The sequence below is a fragment of the Megascapheus bottae genome, chromosome 19 (genome assembly GCF_031878675.1).
Source record: "Megascapheus bottae isolate mThoBot1 chromosome 19, mThoBot2.hap1, whole genome shotgun sequence".
Classification (NCBI taxonomy): Eukaryota; Metazoa; Chordata; class Mammalia; order Rodentia; family Geomyidae; genus Megascapheus; species Megascapheus bottae.
This window is the reverse complement of record NC_143527.1, coordinates 33,001,723-33,026,048: the sequence shown is the minus strand read 5'-3', so window position 1 is coordinate 33,026,048 and position 24,326 is coordinate 33,001,723. Positions and strand designations below refer to the sequence as shown.

General features: G+C 36.6%; 2 pseudogenes; both read right to left on the bottom strand.

The window, feature by feature from the left end:
* Window positions 1–9,996: 9,996 nt before the first annotated feature.
* LOC150049809 (ATP synthase F(0) complex subunit f, mitochondrial pseudogene) lies at window positions 9,997–17,308 on the bottom strand (annotated as a pseudogene).
* A 5,780-nt stretch (window positions 17,309–23,088) lies between these two features.
* LOC150049808 (securin pseudogene) lies at window positions 23,089–23,695 on the bottom strand (annotated as a pseudogene).
* Window positions 23,696–24,326: the final 631 nt, after the last annotated feature.

Here is a 24,326-nt window from a genome sequence, read left to right as displayed (position 1 = left end):
AAACAGTAAAAATGTGCTCATAGGAAAAGGTAATCCCTTTTAGGGTGGGGATGGGAGAAGCCAATCATGTTGCCCTTTTTGTTCAATTTCTCCTTTTTGCTTTTGTGAGTTCTGCTTTCTGGCTATGAGACCAACTCACAGTTTTTATAAGCTTTAGTGATTGTTCTGTCAAGGCCTTGAGCTTTGTTCTGAGGATAGCCTTGAATGCTGAATATTCGACCTGTTCTTCCTGTCCATCTAGACTAAGAGGCAAACACCAGTACACCTAGCTTATGTGATGGGGAAAGGGAGTTTTCATCAAATTTTCCCCAGGCTATCCTTAATCCTCCTAACCTCTGCTTCTTCACTAGCTGGACTACTAGGAGAAAGCCACTGTTTGCAGCCTCTTGGGTTATATAATGATTTAAAGTAGAAGCCCCACAACTAAAAATCTATGCTCCAAGGATATTATATAAAAACATCATTTTTGGCAATGGCAATATAAAGAGATTCCATGGAGTTATGTAATATCAGGGAAGTTTCAGACCTCTGAAACCTGGTGGCTAATGCTCTAATTAGGCTGTTACAAGTTGACAGTATTCACTGTCATTACCAGCATGATGATGAAAATGCATTTAAAAACCTTTTAGGAAATAAACAAGAAAGAGACTATAAACGTTACACTACAACTACCTCAACTAAGTATTTAGCACATTTATTAATTGGATTGTTTCTTTTGGGAAGGATTATTATTACTATTATTTGTGGGTCATGGGGCTTGAATTCGGCCTGGGGGTTGCCCCTGAGCTCTTCATCTCAAGGCTACCGCCCTACTCATGGGCCTGGTGTTGTCCTACCCTTAAGCCAAGTCCCACTTTCTGTTTTCTAGAGGTTAATTGGAGCTAAGAGTCTCAGGTCCTTTTGTGCCCACGCTGGCTTTGAACCTTGATCCTCAGTTCTCAGCCTCCTGAGTAGCTAGGATTACAGGAGTGAGCCTGTATTAGGAAATGGGGTCTCCTTCTCTGTGGTCCTATGAGGCAGGAGGAAGCCTCACACGCCAGACAGCTTCTGCACTTCTTGCCTGAGTCCAGTCACAGGTAAGCCAGGGCAGGGTGGAGAGGGCTACTACTCTGTTCCCCAATAGCAATTTCTTCTTCGCAGAACACCAGAACATAGGTGAGAAGTCCAGAGTATTGTGAAGAACCAGTGGGTGAGTGAGTACATGTAAAAGACTTCCTTTGGAACTGCAAATGAAAGTTTATACTATTAACATGGACTCCTCCTCACTTCCAAGTGGGAGGACAACTGGATAAGAAAACAAAGCAAGGTAATAAATGACAGAATGATGAACTACTGTTGGCATTTGCATCCCTGATTTCTGTGGGGGGGAGGGGGCAGTGTGTGCAATGCTGTAGCAATTACTAAAATGCTAAATTTAAACTGAAATGAAAGTAGAAGTTACAATCCCGTTCCTAAACATTGCAGAGATGTGTTTTATAAAAACAAAGCAAGAAGAAAAAAACAACAGTCAAAAAAAATTAGACTGGGTGGCCTTAAGTAAAATTGAACACAGTGTATGGAAAGAAGACATACTTTTTAGAATTTTGATTAGCATTCAGTATTGGTACAGTAGGGAAGGTTTCCATGTGATATTTTTATACATGCATACAGTGTACCCCCAATCAAAGCAATTCAATCTACCACTATCCCTCAGGCCCTCTGAAAAGAATTTCAACTGGTTGTATTATTTTATTTTCATAGAGTCCTTTGAATACTTTGATCATCTTCATCCTCATTCCCCTTCATTGGTTCTTCTGCACTCTGCTAGTGTCTGTCTTCCCACTATGTACGGCCTGTTTTACTTTCCCATGATACTTTTTATTATGTTTCCCCCCATTATATCTCCAGGCATAGATGTTTGAAGGAGAAAGGTGATTGCTAGCAGATCCATAAAATATTCAAGCTACAAAAGGGTTTGTCTTTTGGGAGCCTTAAATTGTTTCTTATATGATTTGATGTATGGAAATAGCATGCATATTAGCCAGAACATAGTAGAAATACAAGTTAGTTAATTAAAAGACTTGGTTAGTTATTAAAAAAAAACTTGTGCATGAATTATTTGTTCTTGCTAGATAATTTCATTAGTACTAAGGTTGTGGAATAATACATATACATCATATATGTACATCATATTTTACTGTATGATTTTTTTGAGCTTTTGTTTGTCCTGTCTTTCCAAACGCATTATAAATGTCATGAAATATTTCACTCCCAATTTTTGACACTTTTATCTACTACTTATAATTGATATGGTAGCCATAATGCTCTTATATTAATATACATATGCATGTATATTTATATTTATTTTATGTGTTGGCTAAAAATTACTAAAACTTGGCCTTTGATCATAAGGTTCTTGCTTGTACCTGACTTGGTCAACTTGAGTTGTTAAAACAACACAAAGTGGATGACGTAAATAAGTGACATTTATTTTTCAAAATTTCTGGGTCCTGTGATGTTCAAGGTGAAGCTGTGGCAAACCTGTGGCTTTTCTGGTGTGGCTGCCTGCCTCTCTGTCTCACTGTGTGCTCACATTGCTCTGTTATTAGGAAGACATTCCAGCCTTTGTGATCTTATCTAAACCTCAGCATTTCCCAAAGGTCCCCACCTCCAAATCCCTTCCTCTTGAGGCTTTAGAACTTTATTATATGAATTTAAGCTACACAAATTTATTCCATAGCAGCCTAGAAAGTATCAATGCAGCTTTACTCTGAGATCTGAAGTACTACTTTCCTGATTGCTGGCTTTCTTTCTGCTTCCTAATATATCAAGACTGTTCCCAGCTCTGGGCCTTTGAGCCTAGGGTCTTGTGTTCATTTTTAGGCACCTTTTATCCAGGTCTCGGTATTAGGATCACCTCATCATCTTTGGAAGTTTAGATTAGAAGATTTGAGATCTAGTTAGCCATAAGTGAATCTCTGGTAGTGTTTATTGTAGAGTGTTAGATAGGTGGGAAACGCTTTGGTTGGGTATGGGAAGAACTCTTGCCAGTTTCATAAAGGTAATGATTTGTATAGCCAGGAACTGAACGCTGAACTTCTCTCTATATATGAGGGAAGGAAAGAGGATGTTAAGAACTGTGTGTATAATTTAAATGACAAGATTTGAAGTACGTGTCCAAGTGATGAGATTTGAAGTACCTCAAATCTAACGGAAAGGATATAGAAACCTCGGAGATTTAGCTATGATTTTTCTTTCAGAGAGGTCAGATGTCACATTCCTGTTCTCCATGTCATTTTCTAGTCCCTAATGAATGGACTAAGTCAGTATGCCCTAACTTTTTGGCATTTATAGCTGCTTATGAATAATAAAAATGCAATTCAAACATATGTCTTCTCATTTGTGATCCTCTCATTCTCTGTGCTTGCTGTTAATGCACAATGTTAATGTCAAATCTGTTTGCTTTAATTATGTTAAGAGGTTAGGTTGGAAGGTTATCCATTTAGTCTTTAACAGCATGAAATAGCACTTACATTATCATTGTCACTTTCAGCACATAAACAAGAACTTGATTAACAGTAGCTAACCATGAGAAAATAATGCTCTCTGAAAGACAGACATTTTAAGGAATAAGCACTAGGTGTCACTAGTACAATTGTCTATACCTTCCAAAAAACATCCAGGCAGATAGATGAAGAAAGCAGAGCAACAATGGACAAATGTTCTTCTAGTGAATCACATTTGTATGCAAAAATATGTAAATAGGCTTCAAAAATAATTTACTCAATTCAAAAGAGTATAGTCATGAAGTAATATATATATGAGGGACAAAGCATATACAAGCATATGAAAAATATGTGAAATAAATCTTTGTAAATTGAATTATATTTTCCCCTTAACTTTGTCCATAAGGCCCTAACTCTTCTTAACAATAGTCACAGTTTAATGTGAGTTAAAAGTTGTCTTGAAGGGGATGGAAATATTCTATATTTTAAAATAAGTGGTTGTTTCATGGTGAAATACAGATTTTAAAAATGTCACTGTGGTGACTATTTGGATCTGACATTTTATGCAGAAAATTATATCCCAATAAAACACTAATAAAGTCACAATCATTCGTCTTACTGTTGCTTCCAAAAGCCTTTTGCTTTTGTAAGCAGATATACTGTTATTAAGTAATTATTCTACATAGCAATTTCAAGTAGTTAGTTAAATGTATGCTGAATCTGTCTTACATTTGCATGTCTTAAAATATGCAATATGGTTGCATCTTACGTCTTGGGACTGCTTGCCACTCTATAGAAGTTGGATTTTTTAATATTTAAGATTTCACAGTGGTGATTTTCACATTGATATGGAAGCATTTTGTTGATTGCCATAACTATCCCTTTGAGTAGGAAGAGAAATGATGAATGTGAGCAGGTATATTACTGGGTGAGTAACAATTGTTTTAAATTGTGTCTATTATATTTTAAGGCAGAAATGTCAACATACTCCACAAACACTGCTTAAATTCAATTATGTATATGAAGACTCTTGAAACTCAAGTGCAACTGTAATCTACTAGGTAATTTTTGTCTTAATACCATCTATCAGCTCACAATAGCTACATGTGATTTTTTGACCTGTGTTTTCCAATGAATTGGATGATCAGCTATTTCATTAAATATTTAAAGCCTGGTATCAAAAGTTTACTTAAAATTTGTTTCATGGAAACATTTTGTGTGTTTAAGCATCAAGCAAATGAAATTCCCCAAATATCCAAGCACATTATGCTACTTCTAAATCAAACATTTACATCCTTAAAAATTCACTCAAAATGACATGGCTTCCCTGATTTTCTATTTTCTTGTCTAGGAAAAGAAAAAGATTTTCCTCATCTCTCATTACCACCCCCCCCCCGCTTTTTTTTGTTGTTAGAGCTATGCTGATCTTGGAGATTAGTCTATTAGGTCTGCACATTACTTAAATTTAACTTAACTTCCATTTGGCGAATTTCTTAGGCTTTAGGTGCTTAATCATTTAATTTTGCTTTAATATTTTCCATGTGTATTCTGTGTCTCTCACAGTGATAAAAACAATTCAGACCTGTTCTGCATTCTATATCTATGCATGCATTGTATCCATGGATCATGCACAAAAAGTGTGGTTCATGAACAGAATCTCACAAATGATCTTCCCCCTAATTATTTTGGATGGAGCACAGGCTTTTGTTTTCTCCACTAAAGTTCTTTATTATAGTAAAGCTATGCCTCCAGGACCACAATTCAAATTTTATAAAGACACTACTACTAGGTGACTAGGTACCAAACTAAGGGTGGAGTTACAGATAAAGGACTAACAGAGGTTTAAAAGATACCATGGGTCATGTAGACATAAATTGATCATTTTACTGTTATAAATAACACTAACCTTGACAATTCCAAGAGGAGAAATAGAAGATAATATATTTGCTACTGCAATGATCTATAAATGAAGCAAGCTGATTGAACAGGTGGTGGCAATGAATTGAAAAAGAATAGTTATTAAACAACTCTGATGGTGAACTCTCATATGAGAATTCCTGTACGTTAGATGAAGAGGAAGTGCAAGATTGTGGATAAGCCCAAGTACAAGTGTGTGTGTGTGTGTGTGTGTGTGTGTGTGTGTGTGTGTGTGTGTATGTGTGTGTGTGTGTGTGTGTGATTTCATGAAATCCGATTATGTTGCAAACTGTTTATACTATATATATGGCTGCGAAGGTTCCCTGCCTATTTTCCAAGAGCCTGATTGCCCTTTATTAATCTGTAATTCTATTCTGCCCAGTAATATAAAGAGAAAAGCACCAAAGAGCTTTGTATATTTTCTCTGCATTTGTTTCTTCATAAAGTTGAATTTTCTACAGTATTCCCATTTGTAGTCCATACTAAAGGCTTGCAATAAAGATAAAAATGTAGCAGGAGAACTGACATAAATGATGATGAACAAGATGTATTGTAAAGCTATGGGTCATTGTTGTCTGGTGCAGCTATAGATGGAAGCCCTGCTAGGGGGGTTATTAACATCACTCAGGATACCCTGTCAGCTCTGGGCATGGTACAAATCTCTAATGCTGTGGTAGTGCTGTGCACCTCATATCATCTTGTCTCAAGGGCAGAGCCAGGCAGAAGTGAGGAGCATCAAGAGTCAGCAATATGAAAGATAAGTTTGCACTTGGTGCCACAGACCAAGAAATGATAGTTTAATATCAATCACCACAGACAATTGCAAAAGAACTGGATGTTCATACACAGAAGATATATTATCCATTATGAGGCCGATCTATCACCAACAGTACCACAACACTTACCAACTGAAATAAAATTAACTGAATAAGCATCCTATCTCCAAGAGCAAATGAGCTCAAATAGATGTGTTTGTCAAGATGAAATTGGGTTGACCTTCTAGGGTAGACCTATAGAATAGCACCATTTAGAACTTCACCATCTCACATAGGAGAAAAACTTGCCATTGCTGTGAGGAGTTCGTAATTTTTCACTTTATATCTGAAATAATCACACATACATGCTATACATATGTATGTATATATACATATACAATACATATACATATGCTGGAAACACATATGTCTTCTTTAGTCACAGAATCTGAAAGGACCTTGTTCATGAAGTATCACTAGGGGTGTTTCCAGTTACATGTTCCCTGGTCTTACTTCTAGAGCTAGCAGTTGGTGTTAGTTTCTGGAGCTGTCATAACAAAGATTACAGAGTAGTACCTTAAAGTAATAATTTTTAAAAATCCCACTATATCACAGATTTGATGGAATCTAAAATAAAAATAGCAGGACTGATACAGTGATGAAATCTGTGTGTTTTACCTGACACATTCTGTCTTCTTCCTGAATTTTGGTGATTTCAGTAATTTGGGCATTCCTAGTCTTGGAATGTATCACTGTAATTTCTGTTTCACTCTTTACATGGCTGTTTTTTCTCAGATTGTGTATGTGTGTGTGACAGATTAGAGGGAGGGAGAGAGGGAAAGAGGGAAAGAGGGAAAGAGGGAAAGAGAAAGTTGGTGGCTTTTCTTTCTTATAGGAAATCATTTCTATAGGACCAAGAGTACATTCTAGTATTACATGATCTCAGCTAATTTTATGTGCAAAACCCCCCATTTTCAAAAAGGTCACACAGTCAGGTATTAGAGATTGGGACTTTGGTATATATTTAATATATATCTAACTTTTATTGTCAAGGTATTGTCCAGAAGGTTTACAGTTACATACAGAAGGCAGTAAGTTTCTTGTCAAACATCATTACACCCCCCCATGTTTGTTCCCACTTCCTCTCCTCCCATCCCCCCCCAAGTTGTAAAGTTCATTTCTAACATATTCTCTCATGAGTATTGCTGTTGCATTGGTTTGCCTTTTGTCCTTTGTCTCACTATTTTGCTGTTCACATTCCCTTCCCTAATTCAAATAAACTTATATGCAATACACATGGAACTAAAATCAAATACAGTGACATCAGGGGATAAACCATAGGGGAAAAATTGAGAAAAGAAAGAAAGAAAGGAAGAAAGGAAGGAAGGAGGAAAGAAAGAAAGAAAGAAAAAGAAAGAAAGAAAGAAAGAAAGAAAGAAAGGACATTAAAAATAACAACCACATAGATTAAAAACTTTTTTGCAATTTTCATATCTTAGAGTTCATTTCACTTAATCTTATATAGTCATATGTGCATAGCTATTGAGCTATCGTGATGCTCTGCTAGGATTAACCTATACATATACCAATTATTACAAATGAGAGAAAGCACGTAGTCTGTATTTTTTGGGTGACAATGCCTAGGCCCCACAACTACAAATAAATAAACATGGATTCACAGAGGAAATCTATAAGGCTTTAAAAACAGAACTTACCCAATACTCCTAAATTCTTCAACAAAAGTGAAAGTTCTGTATCAGATTTATTCTATGATACCAACATAACCCTCATCCCAAAACCAGACAGAAACTCATAAAAGAAAAATTACTATAGACCCATTTCTTTGATAAATATCGCTGCAAAACTTCTCAGTAAAATTATGGCCAATATACTTCAACAAATCATCAAAAATATTAGTCACTTGACCAAACAGGATTCATTCCAGGTTTTCGAAGCTGCTTCAATATATGCAAGCCAGTTAACGTAATCGGTTACATCAGTACCAGCAAGGAAAAGAACCACATGATCATCATACTAGATGGAGAAAAGCACTTGGCAAGGTCCAACAACTATGATGAAAGCTCTGGAGAAAGTAGGAATCAATGGAACATTCCTCGGTATAATAAATATTGTGTAGGACAAACCTCCCGCTAGCATCATACTTAATGGTGAAAAGCTAAAACTATCTCTTCTAAAATCAGGAATAAGACAAGAATATATGCTCTCTCTACTTCTCTTCAATACAGTATTATAATTCCTAGGTAGAGCAGTAAGGTAAGTGGCAAACATGAAAGGAATCCAAATAGGGAAAGATGAAGTAAAACTCTCCCTCTTTGTAGATAGCATTATCTTTATAGACTTTAATCCCAAGTTACCAGGGCTGATCCAAAACTTTGGCAAGGTAGCAGGGTATAAATTTAACCCTCCAAAATCAATGGCATTTTTGTATGCCAACAATGAAAAGAGTGAGGCTGAGATCAGAAAAGCAACTCCTTTCATAACAGACTCAAGGGAAAAAAAATACTACCAATTAACTAAAGAGGTGAAAGACCTCTATGCTTAAAGTGTAAAAAAAAAATCTGAGAAAGGAAATTAAAGCAGAACTAAGGAAGTTGAATAATCTTCCATGATCCTGGATTGAGAGGATAAACATTCTGGAAATGGCAATACTGCCAATGGCTTTCTAAAAATTCAAGGCATTACCCATCAATATCCCAACAGCATTCTTTAATAAAATAGAAGAAGCAATTCAAAATTCATATGGAATTATAAAAGACCCTGAATAGCAAAAACAATCCTTAACAGAAAAAACATTGCTAGAGGGATATCAATACCAAACTTGATATACTTATTTAAAGGCAAGCTGGATACAATACATCCTATATCTTTGGCAATGAAATGTAACTTGAGAATCATTGAAGTGATCTGGAGATAGCATTTCAAAGCACTGGTCATACCCTTCTTTCATATCAGAAGAAATTGCATTAGGCTTGTCTAGTTACCTCTAAATGACAGAGTCAGATCATGAATAAACAATAGCTATGCTCCTGTAAAATGCTACCTTCTCATTTCCCTCTTTAATCATAATAACAATGATGCTTCTTTGAACTTGGATTAGAGTCACTTGATAATCTTCAATTTAATCAAAAGCTCTATTGAAAACTACTTTATTTCAAATTCTATTGCGCAGCATTTAACCTAAGAGTTTTTCATTTAAACGAACCTGGCAGCAATATTATTCAGGTAGTCAAGTGTACCGAAGAGGTCAAAAACATTTGTGACAGCAAAAATGCATACACACCCACACACCTTACCTAAGACAATCAGATATTTCACTTATTGAATTCTTTTGAAATATAGATATTGGAAACACGTAGATATCTAGATATAGGATTGTATGTCACAGACTTAAACAAAATAGTTCTCAGACATATGGTATGTGTGCAGAAAAACTGTCTGATAATATAGATATAGACTACCCCAGTCTTCCTCTTGATGTTTGTGCCTCTTTGGTGCTTTCCAGTTATATTCAGAGAGATCCGTGAAAGTTTGCCGGGTTGTAATTCAGAAATACAGGTGATAATTCAGAGGTCGGAGACATAAAAGTGAGTCCTGCACTGTTGAAAGGAGTCACACTGTCATGGAAAGGTACGAGAAGAAAACAAAACAAAAAAACATGGGGAAAGTGTTATGAGAAGTGTGCCTTTTTTTTTCCCTTACTGGTCACCTTTTCTTGGACATTAATTGTCGCCAGATGTGGACAGACTTGACTGTGATGAAATAAATGGATGGCAGGCAGGCCACGGGCCCCTCAGCCTCCATCAAGAGTACAGGCAGGCTCATTCAGTCCAGTGGTCCTGGAGATGCCACTCATGCTTGAGATCCTTGTAGCAACGGGAAAAGCACAGAGCAAGCCAGCACCACGTTGATCTCAGACATGCTCCCTATCTTCACATTGATGTTACTTATGGAAGTAACATCATCACCCCCCAAAATGCTCCAGCAATGCCTTTTGGGGGTGAATTCCGCATCAAAATCCAGTTAGGCTGCTCTACTAGTTTGACATCCATCAGTTGTTTTTTTTTTTTTTCCTTCAGTGGTACTACTGAGCCATCGTGGAGTCTAAGCCTGAGACGTGTGTCTTAATCACATTTTGCCACACTGACACATTCCTGAGAGTTACTGTTTAAAGGCAAATGAATTGTTTTGGCTTTTAGTTTCAGAGCATTCACACCATTATAGTGGCGAGGTGATGGTGGGCAGCTCTGCTCAGCTCATGATGCCAGGAATAAGAGAGACGGACAGAAAGGCAGCCTCCTTTCTTGCCCTTTTGTTCTTTCTGAACCATCCTGACTGTGGAGTGGAGCCACATTCAAGAAGATATGCTCTACTGATGATCAAGTCTCACTTATTCCAGCGACCAACAGAAGAACTATTGGAATAAGAGACAAATAGGAAAATTCTGGAATCTCATCTCAAATAAACAAGGAATCTAATGAACGACAAAACAGATCTGTGTTGAAGGATCTCAACTCAGAATACAATTGCATTTCTCTCCTATATTTTTCCCCACCCTGAACTATAAATTGATAAGGGAACTTCAGTTGCCTAAAAATTGGGTGAACATCCCTAAACTAAGTATCAAAAATCTGAAATGCTTCAAAATGTAAACTTGCTGAGGGTCAGCATGAAGGCTAACTGGAAAATTACGTAGCTTACCTCACATAATGGATAGCAGTCAAGCAAAAGTTCACTGAAAGTATGTTATAGAAACATCTGCAGGCTATGTGTCTAAGATGTACCAGAAATATAAAGGACTTAGTGTTTAGACATTTTCCCATCTTCTAGATTCATTTTTATATATGCAAAATTCTAAAACCTGAACCAACAAATCCTAAGTCCTAAACATTTGGGACAAGGGATATTTAAACTATAGAAAAATAAATGTAATGAATGAACCAGATTTTCAGTTGCAGAAGCATTATATAAGATAATCTACTTTATACAGGCAAGCATTTACAACTGGTCTACAAATTTATCAGGATTGAGGGGCTCATGTTTGTGTACTTACTGATGATTCTGAGTACAATTTAATAAGATGAAATAGCTCTAGAGAAACTAGATGATTTACAATGAAGAGTACTTGAAATTTCATATAAACACTGAATTCTGTCTTTTCTGATCATAATATGACTTCAACTTCTATTTCAGATTCCCATTGTAAAAGCCATGGAAGTAAACTGTGAGGCAAAGGATTGATTTAAGGATGGAGTGATAGGTGAACTCAAATAAAGGTATTAACCAAGTCATTTTGCAAATAGCAGAAGTTGCCTTCAAACAATGAAATAGAGATAGTTTACAAGTAGAGGACAAGCTAGGAAGGGAGGGAGGGAGAGAGGGAAGAAGAAAGAGAAAAAAGAAAGAAAAATTCCAGACAAACCTAAAACTGACTGACTCAGAGTATTGAGTCTCTATGTATTTCATTGAATTCTCTCCCATGCCATTTTTCTACCCTTAATTTCAAAAGACTTAGATTTTATAAAACATAAAGAAGAGTTCAGAAATGACAGTATGAAAGACTATAAAGAAGCTGCATGGAATGGGTCAGAATGAGAAATTATGCTATGTAATTCAAAATTTTATATGCATTTCTGACAGAAGTAGAAGAGATAAAGAGTAAGGGGCAAGTTCATGGACAGGAATCTGATTCCAGTAAGGGAAATGAGCTCAGTAATTTAGGGTCCTCTTCACAGTTTTAAGCAGGAAGGTGGTATGAAAAATATTCATAAAGAATTGTCATTTGATGGGATGTGTCCTTTAAACTGAATTTCATACATGTCAAATGCTATTTGAATAATCCTGTGGTTGCAGCTCTGAATAAAAAACAGGCAAAAATATGAGAATCAAAGGGAAGAATATGATGTTTATTAAAAACAAGCAGGGAGAAAGAAAAAGATGATATCATTATAATGTACAGTCATGCCTTGTTAGATAATTTAGTCATTGTGTGAACATCAGGCACAAAACTGGATGATGCAGCTCAGTCACTCCATGTGGTCTCTTTATGTAGTCGAGAGGTGCAGTGAACACAGGATGCTAATGGCACAGTGTGATGTGCTGATGTACAGGAAACCTTTTTATACAAGTATTATAAAAATAACAAGGAAAGTGAAAGCATAATTCCTTGGCTCCAGTGACTTGCATCTCCTGCACTGTATATTGAGGAGGTTGAGATGGAAAACATGGTTGCTGTCGGAGGCCAACTATTATTCACATGATATTCTTCTCAAACAACTGGGTAGCTACCTGTCATTCCTTCTGAATGGGGGGCTAAGATCCAGAGAGTCATTATTCCAGCCTAGCCTGGATATAATATATACATATATATACATAATAGATAATTCTTTAATCTCAGTATAAGAGATTAAGCAGGATGGCCCAAAACTACCATCTCAAGTATGGTGAAAAATGAAAAACAGGAAGATTATAGTCCAGGCATGTAAACCAAAGGAGGAATGGAAATACTATCTCAGAAAATAACCAGTACAAACAAGGTCTGGAAGTGTGGCTCAGTGGTAGAATCCTGGCCTAACCTATATGAGGTCCTGAGATCAATCTCTATTACCAACTACAAATATAATTTTTATTAACATTATCAGGTGCTACATACAGGACATAATTGTGTTTGTTTATTTTTTACACATTGTGCTGCATAATATGTTTGTATCAACAGGTAATGAGGCATTGTGCTACACTAATAAAATGGCTGTGATGCCACTAGACAATAGGAATTTGTGACTCCTTGGTTATTTTATCAGAACATTAATGTATATTGACTGAAATGTCATTATGTGGAGGGTGACTGTATTAATAAATATACTGCAGCAATTTTTGTGAGTGATATTTCATACCATTCCCCAAATAACCATTTGATATAGATTTGGTGTAGGTTTGTGGTACAGACTTAGGATTCTGTCTAGTTCCTCCTTTCCCAAAACTCCAAATTCTAGAGTGTTCAAAAAAATGCACATTACACTATTGATCCATTTTCTGTTGCCCCAATGAGAGCTAGCAACTGGATGATTTAAGAGAGGGGGTAACAGTATTTAAAAAGAAATGTATATATTACCTTACTTATGTGCCTGTAATCCACTTTGTTCATCATTTTTACAATAAAGAATTTTTTTGCCAGTCTTTGTCCTTGAACTCAGAACCTGGGTACTGTCCTTGGGCTTTCTCAAGGCTAGAGCTGTACCACTTGAGCCACAACTCCATTTCTGGCTTTTTTTTTACTATGTATGGTACCAAGGAATCGAACCTGGGTTCTTGTGCATGCTAGGCAAGCACTCTATCTGGCCCCAATAAAGGATATTTTTTTAAAGAATAAAAGTTTTTGTGGAACATGGTTCTGGAGGTTGCAGGTGGATAGATTGCAACTGGCAAAGTCCCTGCTTTGGAGATTCTCTCTGTGTGTCTCAAGATGTGCAGAGTGCCATGAGTGGGCCAGAATGCTTTTAGTCAGATGATTCTTCCTTTTTCTACAAAGACACCATCCTATTGGATTCTAGCTTTTTCCTATAGCCACATTTAATTTTATTAACTCACAAATTGCCCACCTTTAAATATCATAGAGGGATTAACTTTCCATACTCTTAATACCTCACACTGGAGCTTAGATTTCAATATGGGTTTCCTGGGGACCTTTAAATCATAGCAACTATATTATAAATTCTTTCCTTATACCTTATAGCAATATAATTGAAATCTTCATTGAACAGTGCTGCTAGGGTAAAGGCTAATGCCGGAGATAATTCTTGAAATAAAATGCAATAAAATGGCATGCAGATGTTAGCGAAAATTCACGATCATGTGTTCTTTTATGAATTTTAGAAAATGTATGGCATGCATTGATAATAGAGAAAGCTAGGCAGAAGAAAATTCAAGGAGATACAGCCTGACAAAGGAAAAATCTACCTACTTCAAAATGCTGTGCAAGGGTTATTCACATTGCAATATTTTTATTAAGTCATTTAACTTTAATAATTTTCAAGATAAAGCTACTTAGTATAGCTGATGTATAAAGTATATGGTAGGCAGTTGCAGACAAGTGGCTGGTGAAAAAGGAAATTTTGCCAAGACTTAAATCACATAAAACCTTTGAGGGAGAGGATGAAAAGGAGAGAGGGACAGAAAAAGAGGCAGGGAGACAGAGAGAGAAGTGGAGAGCAATGATGATGATGATGATGATGATGATGATGATGATGATGATGATGATGACATCTTTAAAAATAGCATACATTTCTCCTTTAGTGAAGAATGTTCTGATTGCACTGTGGAGGAGGACAAGAATATATATACTCAGTGTCCTTTTAGAAGACCTGTTTTGGATGAATCAAGGAAGACAGGGGCCTAGAACTAGTGTCAGTTTGGAAGTTACAATTCGAGAAGTAGTGCTGGCTATTGAGCTAGTCAATCAATTTACAGTAAGTAAATGAGTCTGATGTTCCAACAAATCACCTTTGCTTTAAAGGTAAAATACTTGGCATTTTTAAATGTTTAGATGTGTCTGTTGCTGAACAAACCTAACAGAAATCTGCTAGAAAAGGAGACACTTCTTGTCATTCAGAAGAAACTTCCAAGGCTATTAGAGATGATAGAGTCTGAATTGGGTCATGAATGATGGGGAAATTTTGAAAGGCAAATGTTGAAATATACAAACATAAAGTTGGCTGAGAAGACCAAACTATGTGAATTGAAGCTGAGATGTTCTGAGTTGGAGACTATGGAGACAGCTTGCCTAATTCAGCACTGACATCTCACTGGTCTAATGGAAGATGATGCAAACATTCAGATAAGGGGTGCATTCTGTGCATACTAAGGACTTTTGAAAGAGAGCTTGAGGATGAGTGATCTTATTCTGAATACAATGATTGGGCATCAAAATTTATTATCGTAAGGGACAGATAACAACTACTTGGGAAAAAAGTTTAGTGATACAACGAAGTGCAGAAACTAAAAGGTAACTTTAGCTTTGATACAGATAGGTACTGCCTAACTGATTTTTAGGCTCAAGAATGAAATGGAAGTATTCATAAAGACTCATCTTTTGAAAATATTATGGGTCAAGCACTTCAGCAAGAAGCATATATTACCATGAATATGCTACCTTGCAAAGAGAAGGGAGAGTCAATTAATTGGTTGGAAAACTCAGATGGACAAGAACTATAAACTAGAAAGAAGAAAAGCCATATCCACAGAAATATAAACTTAAAAAATACCAGCACGTATATGTGGAATAGGTAAAGAAGCAAAGAGAAATAATTAGAGAAGTCTAAGAAAATCGTCTTATTTATAAGACAAAATAATGAATTTTCAAAAGTGGGAAGTATGAAAGTAGCAGTGAAGCTAAAGAGGTAGGTCAGTAGCCTTGAGCTGAAGAGTACAGGGTCCAGGCTCAGAGTTCAAGTCCCATGACCGACAAAACAAAACAAAACAAAAAGAAAGTGGGAAATATAAATGCACTTAATTCAACACATTTGAGGAAGAAAATTTGAAATTTGTTCCAAACCCTAATAAGAGCAATTAATGGGAGCATAGGTAGACAAAATCTAGACTAAAGTTAAATTACATTAGCTGGGCATGATGGTATATGAGCACAATACAGTAACTGGGAAACTAAATCAGGAACATCCTATGATCAAGGTCAGTCTGTGCCTTTATCATTTCTCTCAATGATGTTGTCTTCGAATATTTAGAGTTTTCTCAAGAACTTTGTCAAAATTTTTATATTCATAGTGTGTTACTGTCCAAAAAAGTCATTTTACACCATGCCAAAATGTCCATTCTTCCTACAATGATAAATTTTTATGGATTTATTAGAAGAATTATGAGCCAGTTTAATAGAGATATACTTTGGTCCCCTGAATTAATATATTTGGTTATGTTGTCTTTCACTAATGTTCATTCCATATCAAATGTTGGTTACATTCCAAGGAAATCATTTCAAAAATCAAACATCGCATTCTTCTTCTAAAAACACAAAGCAGGTATTTAATCAAAAAGAAGACCTTGCCAATTTCTTACCTACTAATTTGCAATTTACACATTCCTACGAATAGTTCATTCAGTTCTATGGTAATAGTACTAATGATGTAAAAATATTTGAAAATACATTTCAAGACCAAGTTTGTCCACATCTACTACATTTTAATCTAGTGGTGTTTTGGACAGCCTCCTTTGTGTTCTGATAGCTACAACTTTTAGCAAACGCATAAATGGACTCCCTCACATACCACCCCCCCTCCCAGAACTCACTGACTCTAAAATACCTTCAAGGATTAACTTTTAGCACTGTTGTTAGTCTTACTTGGTGTCACCTTAGGATCTGGCCATAGCATGTCAGATCATATTTAGTAGTTAGCAGCAACAAACAGGCACAGGTTTGTTTACCAATAAATAGTCTTTAGGATGAAATCTCTGTGCCACACTCTACACATACACATAGAAGGAAGGGAAAGGAACAGAAAAGAAGAGAAGACAGGGGAAATGAATGACAGGAAGAAGAAAGAAGAGGAAAGAAGGAAAGGGAAGTGAGAGGAGGGAAAGGAACTAAGATAAACATGTGCTGATGAATTCTCTTTCTGGATTAGAAAGAACAAATTAGACAATTTGGGAGGAAGGCAGGTTGCCAGCTCACCCATACTACCCACTCACCTCTGAGTGACTCACTTCTGCTAGACTTCTCATTTGCAGGTCATTGTGTAGATTTATCAGAGGGATATTTTCTTTAACTCAGTATTCACAGGTTAGTATCGACATAGTATCATGATTGATCACCCCCTAGGTTTCTACACATATGCAATGGAAAACTCCTTTGTATGTGTTTTCTTTGGTTTTCCTTGCATAAAATGTCAGTCTTCCTGTGATCTATTTATATATAAAGTTTGTGTATTCTTTCCCTTTGTTAATGTTTTCATAGGTTGTCAATACATTTGCTATCCACGCGGACAGAATGCCCTTTGATGGGTAATAGGAAACTAAGAAAGCACAATGGTGATACAGCCACAAATGAATGCAATACATTACTCACCTGAACCAGTGCTCACAGGAAATCAAAGCCACTATATCATAGTCAGGCACTTGCTTGGACATGAGCCATAGTGATTGGAATTGTAGTTCTATCCACTACCTCTCTAATGGGCCTTGTGACATTTCAGACTGAGAACATGCCCTTTCTTAAGGTAACAGAGGAAAGAAAAGTGCCAGCTGTGAGGGCAGTGTGTTAATTTTAAGACTGTGGATGCTCCCAAATATGGCTCCTATTAAAAGCAGAATTTCTAGGGGTGAGACTTGGTGTCCTTTTACCAATGTGGAGGTGCTAGGATGACTATCTTAGACTACTATAGAAAATTGGAGACTAGAAATCCACAGACAGAAGGGAATTTTTGTTATTGTTGTAGCTCTTTAGATATTTAAAAAATATTTTAAGTACTTGTACAAAGGAGTTGCAATTGAACGCAGTTTATAAATGTAACATATTTTGATCAGTGCCACATCTTTCTCATCCATCCACCCCAATCTATCTCTTTCCTTTCTCCTCCTCCTCCTCTTCATCTTTCTTCTCTTCCTCTTCCTCTTCTCTTCTTTTTTTCTTTTGACCAATCACATGGCTTGGACTCAGGGCCTGGGTGCTGTCCCTGATCTTTTCTGCTCAAAGCTAGTGCTCTACCACATTGGGCTACAGCTCCACTTTCAGTTTTCTGGTGGTTAGAGATAAGTCTCATGGACTTTCCTGCCCAGGCTGGCTTCAAACCATGACCCTCAGATCTCAGGCTCCTGAGCAGTTAGGGTTACAGGTGTGAGCCATAAGCATCAGGCTTCCCTTAATCTTCATAATTTTATAAGATATACATTGGAGTCTTGACTACATTTTCCCCCTCTTCCTCAAAAGAGATTTTATTTTGTCTTTTTATTATCATCTTTAAGTATAGGTACAGAGGAGTTGCCATTTAACAAAGCAGTTTTTGAATACAGTATATCTTGTGTTAAGGACTTTGTCTTTCCAGGGGTCTGAAGTTTCAGCACCAATAAGCTGGGAGTCCTGGCTCAGAGGAAAGACTCAAAAGTAGAAAGAGCTTTCTACTGAGGCAGCCAAAACGGTCTTCAGAATAGGTTGAGCATTCTCATCTGTTCATTACCCTTGAAATGTGAACTGGTCAGCTACCTAGCTGCTTCAGATAGACCTATTCCTTAGAGAGAGAAGTAGATATTTCTCTTCTTTCTTGTTCCCCAGCAATGATTTGTTTAATAACCCCCTTCTTTCAGATTCTATGCAGATTCTCTCTTTTCAGAACAACCAGGAACATTATGATCCTAGGCTACTGCTGGAAATTCACAGTAACAGTAAAAGAAAATGTATCTACAACTCTTCAGCATGAAATGGCTAGGTAAATAGGGAAGTCTTGCTGGACAGTCTAGCCTAAAGTAACTGGATCTGAAAGCAGAAGTGGTCAGATAAGATTCACAGAAGTCTCCTTGAACAGCAACTAGAACAGTGGGCTTATGTTAGCATGAGAACACCTACACACACTTGAAATCTGCCTGTGTTATATGCAGGCTGAATCAACGAATAAAGTGTAGTACGGAGCTTAAAGAGCAAGAGAAGAGCTCCATGGGTATAGCCCAGAAAAGAATTCCCCTTTCTGACAGCCTGAGTGGGAGAGAGAAAAATGAATGAAGCAGTGACAGAAAAAGAGGATTTGGGCCTTTTGGTGACTGCTCACAACTATGCTGTTGTCAAAGATGGGATTCAAATGGAGATCAAAGAGCATGTGTGAGACGAAAAGAAAAGGAACCAGTGTGTGTGTGTGTGTGTGTGTGTGTGTGTGTGTGTGTGTGTGTCTGTGTGTGTGTGTGTGTGTGTGTCTGTGTGTGTGTGTGTGTGTGTGTGTGTACCTTGTTATCTCAAGCAAATGAACCAAAGGAGGAGATAATTTAGTGCCTCCATTTAACCATCATGGACAGATTAACTTGAGCAGTAGGTGAATTCTGTAAAATATGCAGCTAGTAACTGGAGTTGACAATGACCTTGGAAGAGCGACTTAGCAGTTTCTTTTTTTTTTTTTTTATAACCAATGTGCCTTCTCTTTGAAGCATCCTCACTTCTCCACCCAATAAACTTCACCCTGCACCCCCTTCAGAAACTTGCCTAATAAAAGTATCTTCAATGAAACATTGGAAATGTATGAATATTCCAGTGAGAAATTACTAGGCATACATTTTCGTGAGTAGCTCTGTTATCACCTCCTGTACCTGCCTGAGGTGAATTAGATTGACAACCTCATTACAGAAAAAAAAGCCAAGTATATAATTTTAAAAATTAATTATTACCAAAGATTGAGAAGCCATCGTTAAAGGCCAATAATTACTTTAAAATATTATTTTTAATTTGAGGAATGAATGAATAATTCAAAGGAGTTAATGACAACATTAGACATCTTTATATAATAGCTCTAGGTAAAAATGTAGTATTCTTGTATAGAAATATGCAATAGAAACTATAACTTGAAGCAAAATATCTCCTAAAAATTATTAGTTATACAAGATAGAAAAAAATCTTCCCATAAGTTTTTTTGCATTTTCTGCTAAATCACATTTGCAAACCATCACCAAAATATCTGTGACTGTTGAAACATGGTCAAATTCAGAATGTGATAACCTGTGGCTAGTGAGTTTCTTAGAAGCATTGTTAGAGAGTAGTTGGAGTAGAGATGCACAGGTAAAGCATGTGTGCTAAAGGTAGGGCAGGGGCCAGCCTTCCTGGGAAATTGAACTCCAGATTGAATTCATTGTTTTCTGCTAAGTTGCTTCCTGCAGGATTTGTATGATTTAACCCAAGGATATTTGTGATTCTGCCAGGTTCCAGCATTGAGCACTTGCTGAGAATAGTATGGGTATGTACTCCTCTAAGGTCTTTGGGAAATGAAACAGTATTTCCAACCGTTGTCAAAAACATGTTAAGATGGGCCATGGTTCTGAAAAAGAACTTTAATTTGTTTTTCTGAAGTCAGAGAGAATCTAGAATTGAGTTTTTAGCTTGATGCCATTTATATTATGGAAGCTGGTTAAGTGACAAACAGCAAGAGTCTCTCAAGGTGTTTCCAAGAAAAAAATACACTATATTTTGTACCTGGATACATATTTATCTCTAGGTCCTTTGTTTACCATTTTCTCATCAATAGGCCTTTCAGGGAAGGTTTTCATTAAATATACAGCTTTTGGTTTCACTTTTGCTACAGAATGATATATTAGAATACATCCTGGCCAAGACAGTGCTGATTATTTACAAAATTCAAGATAGTGTTGATAGCAGAAAAGTGCAAAAGGTAGCCAGAAGACTGGATTTGGAAGTCAAAGTTTGAAGTGGAGACTGTTTTTATTATCAAAGATGATTCATTGAAGACCTGATACTATCGCTCTTTTCTTCCATTTTCTCTTTTAAAAAATTTATTGCTATTATTAAGCAGATGTATAAAGAGGTTACAATTCTATAAGTCAGATTTGAGTACAGTGCTTCTTGACAATGTCACTCCTTCTTCATTCTTCTGTTTTCCTCATTCGGTCCATATCCACAAGTTCATTTTTTACACCATGTAAATCAAATACAATTACTCCATTTGACCATCTTTCATCCCTACCTTCTTATGCTCCCTTCTCCAATTCCCCCACAAACCAGACAATGCTCCCATTTCCCGATATCCTTGCATTTGTTTTGATAAACAGTCATTTAGTAGTTCACAGGAGTTAGGCCTTTGGATTCCTCCCCTACGTAGATCCTTTCTAGTCAGTCAGTTTGTGTGTAAAGGTGTGGAGTTCTGTATAAGTTGTAATGTCCAGTTATATTTTAAATCTGGCTTCCAAATATGAGAGAAAACATGTGCCATTTATTTACCTCTCTAATCCTGGCTTATGGCACCAAACGTAATTTGTTGTCATAGGTCCATCCATTTCCCCGCAAATAACTTAACATTACTTTTTCTAACGGTTGAGTAAAATTCCATTGTGTATATCTACTACATTTCCTTGCTCTACATGTCCATTGTAGTGCATCTGGGCTATTTCCCTAACATGTCTATTGTGAATAGTGCAGCAATGAACAGGATGTGAAACTATCTTTACCATATCCTATTTGTAATGTTGTGGGTAGATGCCCAAGAGTGGAATGGCTAGATCATAGAGAAGTTCTATGTTTCACTTTTTGAGTAGTTATACTAGTTATATTCTTACCAAAAGTGCAATGAGTTACTCCTCCCCCCCCCATCACCACCAGTATTCTCAATTCCAGCTGGTCTTATTAGGGAAAGAAGGAATCTCAATATTGTTTTCATTTGCATTTCCTCTATGTCAAGGGATATTATCATTCTCTTGTGTGTTTATTGGTCATCCTCACTTCTTCTGAGAAGTCTCTCTTTAACTAATTTGCCCATTCAGTGTTTGGTTTATTTTCTCTCCTTACAGTAATTTTGAATGTTTCTCCTACTCCATCTTTTCAGTAGTCTCAAAATCGCAGGTCTGATATTGAAGTCTTAGATTCATCTTGAGTGAATATTGATGCAAGGGGACAAATAAGGATCCAGTATTAGTTTTCTTATGGACATTCAGTTTTCTTATGGACATTCAGTTTTCTCCATCCCAATTACTGAAGAGGCTGTCTTTTTTTATTTTTCCCCAATGGGTATTTTGGCTTCCTTGTCAAACATCAGATGACTGTAATGTATGGGTTTGCTTGTCAATTCTACTGTTTTTCAGGCGAGTTTTCATGCCAAAACTAAGCTGTTTTGGTTATTGTAGCACTGTGGTAAAGTTTGCTTTCTTTCACCCTAAAATCGTTTTGTCTATTTGGGGCCTTTTGTTATTTCATATGAACTTTTGAATTATTTTCTCTACTTCAGTGAAGAATGTCATTGGGATTTTAATGGAAATTGAGTTGAATTTGTATTTCATTTGTGTCAGGATGCCCTTTCCATGATATTAATTCTGCCTATTGTAAGAGACTGTTCCTAAATGAGGACTCTATGCATGATGAGATTTCATCTTATGGTTTGATTTTCAGTAGAGGCACGGAAGTTTTTTTCTTATCATTGATACATAGTATGACATATTGTGCTAGGACCTGAAATGTGAAATGAATAAAATATAGTCACTGAAACAGGAGAAATAAACTGAACTTGAACTCAATTTTTATTTTTCATCAAGAAAATGTTTAAGAACATTCACTACATAGCTTTACCAAAACATAAGGTGATTATTCTCAATTAGCAATAATAACACACTAAACCTTAGCTGATTGATTGATTGTCCTACTTTTTAAAACATATGAATCGGAAAAAAGGTGTAGCCAAATGTAGAAGAATTAAAAATGAAATAGGTGATATTTATGGCTATATGACAATAGCTCTTTCTACAAGATTACATCTAAATGGCTGCACAATATTGCATTCCCAAAGATCATCCTTGTCCTGAAACTCGCAGATTTCATCTGAATTCAGCAGTTTCCAGCTGGTTCACCTGCCTTATCTAAGCAAAATCACTTCTGGTTATAGTCTTCACCTAGGAGATATTTGGTGCTATTTTCCATTTTGACAAATACTTAGTATCCAAAATTAAGTTATCTACTGTAGGAGTAAGTAGGAAAATGTTGGAGAAACAAGGTATGACCATACTTTCTCTTAACTTGTGTAGAGCCCTAAATGAAATAAGTCAGCAATTACTTTGTTGACCTGGCTTTGATATTTTCTTCAGAGTTAAATTTTGCCCTAATTATTCTGTGCACTTCTGATTTTAGAGGCTAAAATTAATTTTCCTCTGTTTTGTTTTTTTAAATAAACAATCTTTATTAATACAAACATCCAAACCATAGTGCAGTAAGAAGTTTAAATATCCAGATTATAACACTCAGGAGGCAGCTGGTTGTCCACGGAAGAGAGAATGCTGGAGGGAGACTGAGACAGATCCGATTCCCAGGCAGGACACAGCTTCTTTATTGGTGAGAGGGGACTCACATGCAACAGTGTCTCAAGTCCCCAATCCTAGTCTAGGATCATGAGGGGCTCTCTACTCTTGGGGAGGTGTGCAATCTGGTGTTCTTCAGGCAGGTCGAAATTCTCAAAGTCTAGACGGTTGAAGGAGAAGAATTTTTCTATTTCTGGGTAAGCATCATCCGAGTCAGGAACAGAGCTTGATGCTTTCACAGTCTTCTCTCTCATCTTTTTTGCCAGTGAAGTTTAACCGCTTTTGTTTGGTGGGCTCATTAGTCTTCCCTGGTTTCTCTTTAGCTCTTTTAACCATTCCCAAAGCCTTTCTGGCAGTTTTAGGTAAGGCCAGTGGAATACTGAAGACCTTTCCAACCCATGGTGTTGAAACTTGAGTTCTCCGATCTAACACTTTGTCAGACCTGGACCCCAGCGTCAGCCCCTTCTTAGGAGCCATACAGGTGCCTGGTTGTCCATTTTCTTTGTCAACAAAGATCAAAGTAGCCATCCTGGATTTCTAGGGATAGACACATATGTGCAAACAAATCCCAACAGTCACACTCCAGGATGCCATAATTTTCCTCTCGTTTGAATCATTCCTATTAATACACATTCTAATTTGTGTCTGGCCTCTCCACGGACTGTAAACAAATTTATTGGCCTTTCCTTTCAATTTCATGAAAAGTGTTATCTTCACAATATTGCATTGTCTACTTTGTCCTATAGAACTTTCATGTTTGAGATTTAAGGGGAAAAATACTGGCAGATAGTTTACTAGGTAGATAGTTACAACAGATCTTATTCTACCAAATAGCCTTCTTTTTATTTTATTTTATTTTTTTTACCGCTTTCACCTTGAACAGTTTTTTTTTAACCATTCCAGTAATTGACTTTCTTGTGTGTAAAACAAAGAAGCAAATATCCATATCACAGAACTGGTCAGTGGATTGAAGAAAATGAATACCTAAAACAGACATTGCCATTGGTTTGAGATGAATTTTCTATTACTATGCTTCTCTATTCTTATGCAATTTAGATTGTGTCTTTGGCATAGAGAAAACACAGGTTTAATTTTAAAAGTACAAACAAAGCACAGAAAGTGCTATCGGTATTTAATTCCACTTAATCACTCTTCTGTT